Genomic DNA, 11189 nt, shown 5'->3' with positions numbered 1-11189 from the left:
AGATTACATTATCATAGTCTACATGGGTTTATATTTGTGGAAAGTTCAGACTTACCAGTGTCCTTGGGTGGTGTCTGCAGCTCCCTGTTTATAATGCCCGTATTGCTTGTATGAGTTGCTGTAGGTGTATTCTGACTTTGTCGGGTAGGCCCCCGGGCCCCCGATTCCGTTCGGGTTAAACTGGTGGTACGAGTAGGGGTTCATAGATTGTGAGTAGGTCTGGCTCTGATAGTACTCATGTTGGCTGTGCCCCCCCCGTCGGTCCTCTGTAGAAACCCATATCTGTGGCTGAGAACTCGGGCAAGGTTGGAGAGTCTTTGGATGCAGGGTGGCAGCTCATAGAGTTTGGGATGTCAGTCAAAATGCTGGCGAGCTGCTTTTCAAAAGCTGGTCCACTCATTATTGGTCGCACAGCATCTCCTCCTTCCTGAAAGCAGACGGTCCGAGTGTGCAGTAGATAGAGAAGGGAAAAGGGCAGTAAAGCAGGACCAAATCCTTCAAAAAACTTCTCTGGTGAAATTCTCTCTGCAGAAGTGCATGCACTGGGGCAGCACCCAGCCGAGTTAAACTCTTAGTTATCGAACACTGGGTGGATTCTCTCTTCCTTTTGGCCCAGAAGAAGCCCCCCCCCCCCGCCCCCGGTAAAACAGCTCTGTGTCTCCTCCCCTGCTTCAAGCACACAGCACACACAACACACACCATCTTGCTGGTGCAATAATTTACTGGAATTATTGCCTTTCTATCTAAGGTAAATTCGTGTTCACCCTTAAGATGCACGTTTGGTTTGCGTTGAGCATACAACTGTAATTGAGCATAACGCTTTTTGGAAAAGGAGCCAAAGTATCATTCTGCCGACACATTATTTATATTAGTGGGATGACCTTTTCAGTGTGAGTCACCCTGCTACCATGGCCTTCCTATGTTGAGTTCATTGTCTGTGATTTGATATGTCTCCGGAACCTATTCCCTCGGTCTAAGAGCTCGGAACAGAGTTCCGGTGGTGTTGTTGAACTCTGTTTTCTCTGAGCATATTCGGTGGAACCTGATGAGTTGGGACTTGATCAATCCCTGGAAGGTGCGTTTGGGCTGGAAGCTGGATTTGTGCAGTAGACAGTGTGTGTCAGTGCTTTTAAAGTAAACCTTGGTCTCGAGTGTTTTTAAAGCCACCTTGAGGTTTACTGTAATGGACTGTGGTGTCCAGGAAGTTTACTTCCTGTGTGTCTCAGTGTTGTTTTATTGTTATTTTGGAGTGGTGTGTGTTCATGAGTGTGTCAAAATCCTCGTGGCCATGGTGCCAGACCCTGAAAATGTCACCCAGGTATCTGTAGCACTGGAGTGGTCTGTTTGGGCATTTCATAAATAGAGTTTCCTCCCAGTCTGCCATGTAGATGTTAGCATAGGCCAGGGCAAGTTTTTATTTGTTTTTAAACCCATTGCTGTCCGCTGTAGGAGGGGGACACAGTGGCACAGTGGTGCAGTGGGTTGGACGGGGTCCTGCTCTGCGGTTGGTCTGGGGTTCGAATCTCACTTGGGGTGTCTTGCGACAGACTGGTGTCCTGTCCTGGGTGTGTCCCCTCCAGCCTTAGGCTCTGAGTTGCTGGGTTTGGCTGCGGTTCCCTGTGACCCCGTATGGGCCAAGCGCCTCAGAAAGCGTGTGTGTGTGTGTGTGTGTGTTCACCTGTCTCATCACACCTTTTGGAAAATCTCCCTTTTTTTAAGGCATCCCTCTCTTATGATTAAGTGGTGCACGGACTGTATTAATTTGCAGTATGTTTTGGTTAATGTTTTGTTTGGTGTGGGGTGAAGTGGTTGTCCATTATTATCTTTAAGACTGCTTGCCCCCACCATGTTGCGCTCAGACATGAACTCTATTCTGCAAACGTACCATTTTTCATTATTATACATTTCCATTATAATAGAGAGGAGGTTAAAGAGCTGGCTGTCTGGTGCAGTCATCACAACCTGGAGCTGAACACCCTCAAAACAGTGGAGATGATTGTGGACTTTAAGAGAAACACCTCAGCATTATCCCCACTCACCATCGTGAACAGCACTGTGGCAACAGTGGAGTCATTCAGGTTCCTGGGCACTACCATCTCACAGGACCTGAAGTGGGAGTTCCACATAGACTCCATTGTGAAGAAGGCCCAGCAGAGGTTGTACTTCCTTCGCCAGCTGAGGAAGTTCAACCTGCCACAGGAGCTACTGATGCAATTCTACTCTGCAGTCGTCGAGTCTGTCCTCTGCACTTCTATAACTGTCTGGTTCGGCTCAGCTCCGAAATCAGACATCAGAAGATTACAGCAGATAGTTCGGACTGCTGGAAGAATCATCGGCACATCCCCCCCCCCCCAGCTCTCCAAAAACTGTACTCGTCCAGAGTCAGTAAAAGGGCTAGCAAAATCATTGTAGACCCCTCACATCCAGGCCACTTCCTCTTCGAACCTTTGCCATCTGGCCGGCGCTACAGAGCACTGAGCACCAGGACAGGCCAGGCACAAGAAAAGTTTCTTTCCTCAGGCCATCTACCTCATGAACAGCTAAATCCCCCCTAGAGAGTAAACCAGTGCAATACATAACGCTGTTTATATTTATATCTATTTATCACATCATATGTCTTACTCACATTCCGTTGCATTTGTATAGAACATACATATAATGTCTCGTGACAATTTTTTGTATATTGTGTACTTAATATTTTTTATCCTTTATTCACATATTCTATCTTCTCATCTGTGTCTTGTCACTGTCATTCTGTCTGTGCTGTGGAAGTTTCTGTCACCAAGACAAATTCCTTGTATGTGTGAACATACTTGGCAGTAAAGCTTGTTCTGATTCTGATTCTGAATAAGAAAATGTCAGTCAGTAAGTAAAACAATGTTGGGCCCAAGTATTCAGAGTGGTACAGACAGCAATGTACACAATCACATCAACAGTGAGAGACAATACAGAAAGTCGCCAGGCAGGTACAGAAGGACCCCAGTCTTACCCCCATCCCCCCCCCGCGTCTCTGTTGCAGCGCCCGGAGGTTTTTATAACCCGCGAGAACCCGGGGCTCTCCCTCGGCAGGTCCGTGTCGGTTTGTCCACCAGAAGAGATTGTAATCCCCGTGTGTCCAGGCGTGCCTTCGCTGCCTCCTTCAATGCGTGGTCCCGTGCCGGTCGGTCTCCAGGTCGTCCCTCGTCGATGCGTCATCCGTCTGCTTGTCTCCGATCCCCGTCGGTGTCCCCCTTGCGTGCGGTGAGGAGCATGCACCTTTGCTTAAAAAGCGTTCCCGAGTTTTCCAGGTCCGTTGTTGGTGCCGCTTTGTGCGCAAGTGCTCCGTTCAAGGTCCCAGGCACAACTCCGCTGATGTAGTGTTCTTTCATCAATATCGAGTTGTTTCCATTTGGTGATGGCGGATCCTTGGTTTTTACACTGAGCACTTTGTTGGGTTGTTATTCAGAACAGATAACAGATATTAATGTTCAGTGTAGCTTTCGTAAAGGTTAAGCAGGACTCCTGACGTTTCGCACCTAGCTGGTGCTCCTTCAGAGGAGAATCTGCTGGCTAGGGGGGCAGTGCAGTCGTTTATATCCCAAGGTGTGTGTGTGTGTGTGTGTGTGTGTGTGTGTGTGTGTGTGTGTGTGTGTGTGTGTGTGAGAGAGAGAGATGTTCATTGTGGAGTGATGGCTCTCCCTTGTGGGTGTTGTGTATAATTGCAGGTGGGTTTGAAATTTCTGTGGTGAATGTCTTGTGATGTGGCTGGGGTTTAGGTGTCCAGGACAGGTTTGTATGCTTGGATTGGGGTAGGCTGTGGATGGGAGATGTTTTTTAGGAAAAAAAAAAACTTTTTGAGCGTGTATGATGTGTGGTCTGAGGACAGGGTTAGGATGAGGGCAGGGGTCAGGGTGAGGGCTGGGGTCAAGGTGATGGTTAGGGCAAGAGTTAGGGTTCGGGGTTACGTAGGTTTCGTTCTGATCAATGTTTCTTCTTTTAATTTGTGTAATCTGTATCTACTTTTTGCCCACTTCACCGCCACCTCCCATTCTGCCTTACTGGCTAAGTCAGACGTGGGTTTCTGTGTGTGTGTGTGTGTGTGTGTATTATGCCTTCATGATGGGCCTGGAGTATATACATGTTGTTTTTCATCCAGGCCTCCACGTGTCTTTGCACTTTCTGTGATGTGATGTTGTTAGGAGATGAAGGTTTAATAAACTGGGTTAATTTGTTTGCCTCTTGGTGTGGTGGCGCAGTGGGTTGGACCGGGTCCTGCTCTCTGGTGGGTCTGGGGTTTGAGTGTCCCCCTTGGGGTGCCTTGCGACAGACTGGCATCTTGTCCTGGGTGTGTCCCCTCCAGCCTTAGGCCCTGAGTTGCTGGGTTTGGCTCCGGTTCCCCATAGGGTGAGTGGTTTGGACAGAGGGACAAGACATAGAGGACGGAAGTACAATCAAGTTAGCGTACATGCTGAGTGATGTGGGTGTGAGTCCATCTTCTTCATTGCAAAATTCTCCCGGCACTTCAGGATCATCTGGAGCACCAAAAAGAGGCCCAACATCTCCCAGTGTGTCCTCATTGTCTTCAACAGACTATGATAACACCATCATTCTGCCACATTCAGGGACTGAACCGAGAGCGTGTGCATGACCACGTGAGTTCTCTATTCCTTGCTTTCCAAACAATGTACAGGTGCAGCATATACATATGATACGGTGTGATGGATAAAATGAACCACATATTAGCAACAGCTACCGTACACACTCAACATTTCAGTTTCACCAAAGGGGGGGGGGGGGGTATTCAAAATGAAACTACAAAAGTAATAAATGTGAGTATTCTTAAATCATTGGACATATGATATGTTTTCAGATAAAGTATATAGGGAAATATAAGCTATGTTAAAAAAGCTATGTAAGATACGGTGAAAACCTATAAGCTCTAGTAAGCAAGCTGCTTTTCTCTGATAGTCCAAGGGCTGGTTTAAGGAAAAATGAATATGTTTTGCTGATGTTGAAAGCTCATATTAAAGATTACATTATCATAGTCTACATGGGTTTATATTTGTGGAAAGTTCAGACTTACCAGTGTCCTTGGGTGGTGTCTGCAGCTCCCTGTTTATAATGCCCGTATTGCTTGTATGAGTTGCTGTAGGTGTATTCTGACTTTGTCGGGTAGGCCCCCGGGCCCCCGATTCCGTTCGGGTTAAACTGGTGGTACGAGTAGGGGTTCATAGATTGTGAGTAGGTCTGGCTCTGATAGTACTCATGTTGGCTGTGCCCCCCCCGTCTGTCCTCTGTAGAAACCCATATCTGTGGCTGAGAACTCGGGCAAGGTTGGAGAGTCTTTGGATGCAGGGTGGCAGCTCATAGAGTTTGGGATGTCAGTCAAAATGCTGGCGAGCTGCTTTTCAAAAGCTGGTCCACTCATTATTGGTCGCACAGCATCTCCTCCTTCCTGAAAGCAGACGGTCCGAGTGTGCAGTAGATAGAGAAGGGAAAAGAGCAGTAAAGCAGGACCAATGCCCGTATTGCTTGTATGACTTGCTGTAGGTCTCCCAAGCCAAACATTGCCCTTGCACACCATGTGACGTCGCAGTTACCTGCCTCATCCCCCCCCTTCCTGTTCGCGGATAAAACTAATAACCAGCTTTCTCCTCTCCAGCAACTTAGCTTTACTCCACAACTTTATTCGACTACCGGCACCGAGCCCCGCCCTACCTACCTGCACCTGACCGACCACATCTCTGTGCTCAAGCGCTGTCTACGCATGCGCAACAGCTTCCCGCGGATTTCACTTACGTCCTCTTTTTAAACTTACAGGAACCGATCTCACCATTGGGTCTCTTGTGCTTGACAATGTTAATTCCAAGCTAACCTTGGCACACTTGAATTCTTCTACAAGACTAGTCAGTGGTAATTCCAAAACCCCCTTTCTATACAAAGCCACACTACTCAAACAATGAGGAACTCCCAACCATCTCCTAATAGCTTTGCTCATAACCCTTTCCAGTCTTTCAACCCCTGACATAGGAACCTAGTTAGTTAGCGGCCATCTAATATTAGGCAATAAACCAGACTGCAAGCACCAAACCTTCAGCTTCCCTGGTAAAAAAGATTTATCAAGCCTATTAATTGCCTGCACTACATCCTCCCTTAATCTTTTAACCTGCTCCCTGTCGCTTAGTGAGGAATCATACCATTGACCCAAGCTCTTAATTGGCCTTTCAGCCACTGACGGAATCTTTTCCCCATCAATCTGGAAATTCTCCTGCGATAACTTTCCTTTAACTATTGACAAGCTCCTACACTTGCTAGGTTTAATTCTGAATCCGGCCAACTTTAGATTTCCATTCAACTTTGTTAATAAGCAACGAGTACATGGCTCAGTAGTAGTAAGCACAGTCATATCGTCCATATACGTTCTGATTGGCGGAAGGCGAGAACTGTCCTTCAGCCTCATACCCCCAACCACCCATCTCGAAGCCATTATTATCACCTCCATAGCATGGGAGGTGAATCGGTGGTGTCTACAACACAACTTTGGGATGCGTGTACTGTTGCTCCCCCAATTGCGGGGTATGGCTCTCGCTAGGGTGAGGAGAGGCCCAGTTAGCGTCGTGCAGCTATACTGTTATACTACAGTCGTACAAACCTCCCATGCTTTACACACAGCAACCTCAGCTCCGCCTTCCTTTCCCCAAAAAAAACATTCACACCTACACAGGGACTGTCACAATATTCAGGTGAAATAAACCCAACAAACATTTAATATAAAACGTCCACACAAATAAACATTATATAATTCACACCACCAAAGCAAAGAAAACGAACACGTTTTTTTTCCTTTATATATATATGACTCAGTCTCTGGTACCGGCGTCGTCTCGTTGGCGCGCTTTAGTCTGGAGCTCCTTGTCCACCACCGAGGGAAATTCCCGCCGTTACTCACGGTTTTCGTGCAGTGCAGGAAACCGACAGCGACCTGTCCTCACAGCCACCCTCTCTCCACTGAGGATGGAGCGATGATGGCGAGTCCTGGCGACCCTTCTCTCCGGGTCCAGTTGCGCTGGCCAAACCCTAATCTTCCACTCCCCAACTCCGAAAAAAAACTCGGTCAACGCGGTGTCTCCCACACGTACTCCGTTCCCCCTCTATCCCTTAAACTCCTCCAAAAAAAAAACCTAACTGACTCCCCGAGGGCTGGTTGTCGCTCGCGCCGGTTTTTTTCACAACCCCCTCCCGAGCGAGAACGAACCCAAAACTGCTCATTCTCCTCGCCCGGTCTCAAAAAAAAACAACTCCCCTTTCTCCCCACGTGGTGTTCCAACCCTGTTCCAACCCTGTTCCAACCCTGTTCCAACCCTCTTCCTCCTCCGCCTTCTCCCCCGGAACATCCCGCCCCAAACATCCAACTACGCGAGAACAAGTTGCGTAGGGGCTACACTATTATTATTTTTATTTTTTATAGAGCGCTCTTCTCAAGCAGTGACACAGAGAACTTTAACACAAGGATACAGCAAGAAAAATTGATACAAACAAAGAAGATAGTCAACTAATGGCTATCATAATGAATAACTTATTATAGAGCTATAAGTATACCTACTGGCCACCGGGGAAAGGAACAAAAACTCCCAACTGAAGGCTGAGGGAGAAAAAAAACCTCTGGGGTGTCCATGGGCCAGTGGTTGCCCACCCCTCCTGGGCTTTCTAGAAAGTAACGATTTGTAAGTCAGTGTTTAACAAGTAATTACGTCGAAGCTACTTAGATGGTGCGGACAACTAATATTATCATCGTCAGAAGCGCTTATGCCAGCTAAAACTGAGCTAGAGGGCACTACGGATTTGCGGATATTTAATTTATCACTGGAAAATGACATAAATTCATCATTAGTAATGGTATGATGCAATGCAGAATTGCATTGTTTATCTTTGTGTTTACCAGTTAAGCAAGTGAAAAAGTGCTTTTTTTTATTTTTTTTAGACAATCGGGCCAGGCTACATAATAAACGTTTAGTTTAGCTGAACGCCATTTACGTTTTAATGTATGACATTCTAACTTTATTGCACGAGTTGATTTGTTGAACCAGGGTGAGTTTCTTACAGTTCGAATAAGTTTAGTTTTTGGTGCAGCCGCAGAGTCTAGGGCAAATTTTACCACCAAATTATAATCTAGAGCCATTTGATCAACATATCTACACTCGTTCCAAAATCTGAGCTTCTAATATGATCAACAATTTTAGCAGTAGTATTTTCATCAATATGCTGCACGATTTTAGTTTTACTATTATCAGACGACACCGGCAGGTATAGATCAAAGGTTAATCATAATCAAAGGATGATCATAAATAGCCTCGTTTAAAGGTGTTGGCGCAGCCATCTCTGCGTTTTCCTCTCTCCCTCCTCTTCTCTCAGAAGCTGCACCACTCGCTTTCATAACGACGTTGTCGTCATTTGACCTAGCATACTTTTCAGTGTTTTCAAAACTTCTGAGCTTTGTCTTAAATTCTGCAAAAGTCATAGTTTCATCACTCTGTGTTACATGAACTGCGAATGGTTTAAACGATTCTGGAAAACCTTTAAGAATCATTGCAATCAACAGTCCGTCACTGAGCGTCTCCTCAGCATTCCTCAGAGCTGTAATGGCGGTTCTGCCCGAATAATGTAATCCGTAATACTTTCCTTTGCAGTTTTCTGAAGGGATGTTAATTCTGTGTACAGGTTAATAATTCGCGGCTTCCCTTTTCCTGCGGAAAAGAGGAGAGAGAGAGGAAAACGCAGACCCGTATAATATTACATGTTATAATTACGGTCAAAAAAGGACATAAAGCCCGGAGATGTCCAAATGAACGTCGTAAAAGTCAAACACGGTGGTGTAGCTATTGCAAAAGCTCAACACACAAAGACGCATCTTGCAGACGCAAAAGAAGGGACGACGTAAAACAAGCGACGCATGAAGAGGACGCAGATAAACATGCATTTGTCTTCAAAACGTGTGATTATCAGCTAGACGGGCTGAAACATAAAGGGCTAATGGTTGACACGGGAGCAACATCACACATAATTACCGACATCGGAAAGTTTAAGAAATTTGACGAGACTTTCCAAACGGGCAAACATTTCATTGAGCTTGCGGACGGGACAAGAGCGAGTGGCGTTGCGCTGAAGAGAGGTGACGCGGAGATATGTTTGATTGACAGTGAATGTATTGTAAGCAAGTGAGCACAACGCTAAAGAAAGCATTGTACATTCCTTCATATCCACAAGACATATTCTCTGTTAAAGCAGCGACTGCCAACGGGGCTTCTGTTCGTTTTCGACAAGGACATGACGAGCTCATCCACAAGGATGGGACGATATTTGAAATAAAAGAGTATAATAGACTGTACTATCTAAACACTATAGAAGGGAGGAGATTATTGTAACGGCTCTTATGACATTCAAACTTGGCACGAAATCCTCGGCCACTGCAACTATGATGATGTTTCCAAGTTGCCAGATATTGTGGTAGGAATGGAAATCAAAGGAAAGATTGACAAGTCCAAACTGCACTGTGAAGTCTGCACGATTGACAAGTCCAAATAGCACTGTGAAGTCTGCACGATTGACAAGTCCAAATAGCACTGTGAAGTCTGCACACAAAGCACAAGGCAAATTTGTGCAAAGCAGGAACAGAGAACCCGATGTACGTGCCAAAGTCCCACTTGAACTTGTGCACACAGACTTGGCTGGTCCTATTCAACCAGAGGCTAAAGACGGTCACAGGTATGCACTTGTATTTGTTGATGATTTCTCAGGCACAATATTTGTTTACTTCCTGAAAGCGAAAAGTGACATGTAAAGGCTACGGAAAAATTCCTAGCAGACACTGCTCCTTATGGTACTGTAAAGTGCATTAGGTCAGATAATGGCACTGAATTCACAGCAACAAATTTTCGGTCATTGCTAAGCAAAAATCGCATTAAACATGAGACCTCTGCACCGTATTCACCCCACCAAAACGGTACTGCGCCAACAAAAGGAATAATATTGTAGCGTCCCTCCATGGAGCTACTGGAAACAGGCTCGACAGACGGGGTAAAAGGAACGTGCTCTTTATTGAAACTGTACATGTCCCCAACAGCAGTCTTAACAAAGACGCTTCAGACAGTACAAGACACAGAACACCTCAAAATCCCCCTGGGTCACTCCCAGCCCCCCTGCTGCACCCTATGGTTAAGGGGTTCCCCCCGGGACTCCCCAGAATCCCACTCTCGAACACTGAACATAAATAGAACAACAACCAATCAGAGACCACACACAACTATGTACACACACATAAACACTAATACCAACTATTTACATTTACTCCCCTCAGAGATGTTACATTGCCCCCCCTTTAGCAGTCGGCCGTCCCGGCGACTGTCGACCCCGAAAGCACAAAGTCCCTGAGGTGCAGAGGCAACCGGCGCACCCTCCTGGGTCTGTGCGGGGACGGTGACCCCGCTGGACCTGGTGGACTCTCCCCGGGAGGCCCCGGTGCAGGTTCCTTGGGATGGTAGGGGGCGAGTCTGTCACGGTGTAGAACCACCGGCCGACGCCCTGGCCCCATCCGCACCCTGTAGACGACATCCGACAGTCGACCCAAAATCACGCAGGGACCCACCCAGCTGTCTGTGAGCTTAGGGCAGAGCCCGCGTTTCCTCCGGGGATTGTATACCCACACTCGGTCTCCTGGGGCCAGAGGGCACCCGCGACACTGCGTGTCGTATGCGCGCTTCTGCCGCCCGCCAGCCTCCGTCAGATGGCGCCTGGCAAAAGCATGCGCGGACTCCAAACGTCGCCGCAGTTGCCGAAGGTACTCCGGCCCCACTTCACCCCCCACCTCGGGCTCCGGCGGGCTGCCGAAAGCCAAGTCCACCGGAGTCCTCAGCTCACGTCCGAACATGAGCAGGGCAGGGGTGCAGCCGGTGGACTCCTGGACAGCAGAGCGGCACGCCCACAGGACCAGGGGCAGGTGTCTGTCCCAGTCGCGCTGATGTCGGGAGGTAAGCACAGAGAGCTGCGTGGTGAGTGTCCGGTTGAAACGCTCCACCAGCCCGTCGCTCTGTGGATGAAGGGGCGTGGTGCGCGTCTTCCGCACCCCCAGCCGGTCGCATACCTCTTTCATAACTTGCGACTCAAAGTTCCTGCCCTGGTCACTGTGCAGGTTCTCTGGCGCCCCAAAACGGCAG

The sequence above is a fragment of the Scleropages formosus genome, unplaced genomic scaffold, assembly GCF_900964775.1.
Source record: "Scleropages formosus unplaced genomic scaffold, fSclFor1.1, whole genome shotgun sequence".
Taxonomy (NCBI): Eukaryota; Metazoa; Chordata; class Actinopteri; order Osteoglossiformes; family Osteoglossidae; genus Scleropages; species Scleropages formosus.
Note: the sequence above shows the minus strand (reverse complement) of the source record.